Genomic DNA, 2985 nt, shown 5'->3' with positions numbered 1-2985 from the left:
TGACCCTACCTTGGTGTATGGTGTGGGATGTTGGTCAGCAAATATTTTGTTCCTGAACAAATGGATGAATACTTTTGAAATAAAAAAACCCATTCATCAGATTCAGGATTCCCTTACAAATTAAAGTTCAATCCACCCCCTACCCCCCTTTAAAAACACAAATAATTTAAACCAATGGTATTAGTTCTCACTGCTTAAGAGCTTAACTTTAGTTATAGTGTCCTTCAAGGAAATAGTTCAAGGATCAGTAATTTTGTCCCCATGGCTACTCCCTCCAACCATGAACATCCCCTCTTCTCTATGATTGAATAAATGGTCTTAAAAAGTTTTTGTGATCACAGGCAATCAACTATTCTTTAGGCAGAACAAAATGGTTACTCTTAAAGAAAAACTGTTCCAATTGCAGAAGAGGAGGCAGCAGCCCCAAACAATAAGATTATTGTTATGTGTTTTGGACAAGTTGGTATGGCCTGTGCTATCAGCATACTAGCAAAGAGTCTTGCTGATGAACTTGCCCTTGTTGATGTTTTGGAAGACAAACTCAAAGGAGAAATGATGGATCTACAGCATGGGAAATTGTTTCTTCAAACTCCTAAAATTGTGGCTGATAAATATTACTCTGTCACTGCTCGTTCCAAGATTGTTGTAGTCACTGCCGGAGTCCGCCAGCAAGAGGGAGAGAGTCGCCTCAATCTGGTACAAAGGAATGTGAATGTCTTCAAGTTTATTATTCCCCAGATTGTAAAGTATAGCCCAGACTGTATCATAATTATGGTTTCCAACCCAGTGGATATCCTTACATATGTCACCTGGAAATTGAGTGGCCTGCCAAAGCACTGGGTGATTGGTAGTGGATGCAATCTGGATTCTGCCAGATTCCACTATCTTATGTCTGAAAAACTTGGCATCCATCCAAGCAACTGCCATGGCTGGATCCTTGGAGAGCATGGGGACTTAAATGTGGCTATGTGGTGTGGAGTGAACATGGCAGGTGTTTCCCTCCAAGATCTGAATCCAGAAATGGGAACTGACAATGACAGTGAAAACTGGAAGGAGGTTCATAAGCTGGTGATTGAAAGTGCCTACAAAGTGATCAAACTCAAAGGATACACTAACTGGGCTATTGGATTAAGTGTTGCTGATCTAATTGAGACCATGTTAAAAAAATCTCTCCAAGATTCATCCTGTATCCACTATGGTGAAGGGGATGTATGGCATCAAGAATGAAGTTTTCCTTAGCCTTCCATGCATTCTGAATGCTCGAGGACTGACCAGCGTTATCAACCAGAAGCTGAAAGATGATGAGGTAGCTCAACTCAAGAAGAGTGCAGATACCTTGTGGGACATCCAAAAAGACCTGAAAGACCTGTAATATTCTGTAGAAACTCAATCAACATAATATGAATCGCTGTGCCCACTTAGTAATTAGCCATCTTGGTGGATAGAATTTTTCTCTTGAATTCAACTCTGGCCACAGCATCAAAGTACATGATTAAAAGGCTTGCTATATGAACCTATGAACCAATAAATATACTACTGAAGTGTGAAAAAAAAGTTTCTGTGGCATCTATATTCAGCAACCTGTGGGCATCGTAGTAATGAACCTTTCTTAACTTAACTAGGCAATTCCTCAGACAGTACATCACTGGGTCTATAGTCAAATAATTTCTAGATTTTTGAATTTTTTCTAGTGCTTATCCTTTGCTATTCTTTGGTAATCAAGAATTCTCTCTATGTCATCCTGAGGCGTTAGAGTAGGACCTCAGTGGAGAAAGGAAAATAATTAATTTATGAATTATATTTTTGTCTACACTCTGATAGGCAAACAGCTATTTCTTTTAGTGTAGTCATTCTTGTTTGATTGAAGATTCTTAGAAAATAACTTATTAACAATCACTAAGACTTTTTAAAAAATTTTGACAGGGGGATGATGCCAACCTCAGCTAGTAATTTTAGGTACTCCATATATATTCATAGTATGAGGAATACTTAATGTCTGTTGATATAATAAAATGAATTCATAATGCATTCTGAAGTGTTTAAGTGAATGCAACATGCACATATCATAATGCATTTAAAGATGAGTAAGATGAGTTTAGCTTCATTGAGTCTACAATTTAAAATTCGAATATAGGAACTGTAAATAGGAAAATTTCATCAATCACAGGATTGGAGACTTAGAAGGGATCATAGAGAACATGTTGTTTAGCCTGTACTTGCAAAATAAATCCCTGTACAAGGAACCTAAGAAGTCATTTTTCAATTTTTGCTCAAAGAATTCTAGAATGGCAAATCCCCCTACCTCTGGAACAACCCATTCTATGTTTGGATAGTTCTAATTTTTTAATTAGGAAGTTTCCTTTTTCTCTTAGAACAAGTCTAACTCAGCTTGACTGATGCATCTACCCATTGTTTCTCATTCTACCTTTAAGGTCAAATCGACCTCTAGTGTGTTACATTGTATCCTGGGCCATCTCCAGCTGTCCTGATGAATATTAGGCCACTGGACCCAGATGACTCAGGAGAAGAAAGTGAGGTTGGTGATTTTGCACAGTCCTTCCTCATTCAAATCAGTCAACTGCAAGTCACGTTCATCATCTGGATGTCATGGTCCTCTTGGAGAATGAAGGACAAACACGACAACAACACCTCTTAACATTGCCCTATTTCAAAACTTTATGACTACTACCATACCCTCTACTTTCATGTCTTTTCTTCACCAGAATAAACAACAGCCCTTTCCCCTCAACTGATGTTCATGTGGAATGATCTGAAGGCCTTTGATCTTGATAACTCTCTGGTAGAAATTCTCTAGCTATTTGATGTTCTTTATAAATAAGACACCTGGAATACATTACTCTAGAATGGAGAGTATTAGTATTGACCTACTTGTAGATATACTTCATTCAATACAGTCTAAGATCACACAGGCTTTACACCATTAATTCATAAAATGTCACATCTTTTTTTGTATCAGGTGTTGAT

The 2985-nt window shown here is 37.8% G+C and overlaps 1 pseudogene; it reads left to right on the top strand.

The window, feature by feature from the left end:
- The first annotated feature begins 364 nt into the window (after positions 1–364).
- On the top strand, positions 365–1384 carry LOC140524280 (L-lactate dehydrogenase B chain pseudogene; annotated as a pseudogene).
- Positions 1385–2985: the final 1601 nt, after the last annotated feature.

Source organism: Notamacropus eugenii, chromosome 1, assembly GCF_028372415.1.
Source record: "Notamacropus eugenii isolate mMacEug1 chromosome 1, mMacEug1.pri_v2, whole genome shotgun sequence".
Classification (NCBI taxonomy): domain Eukaryota; kingdom Metazoa; phylum Chordata; class Mammalia; order Diprotodontia; family Macropodidae; genus Notamacropus; species Notamacropus eugenii.
Note: the sequence above shows the minus strand (reverse complement) of the source record. Positions and strands in the feature narration are given on the sequence as shown.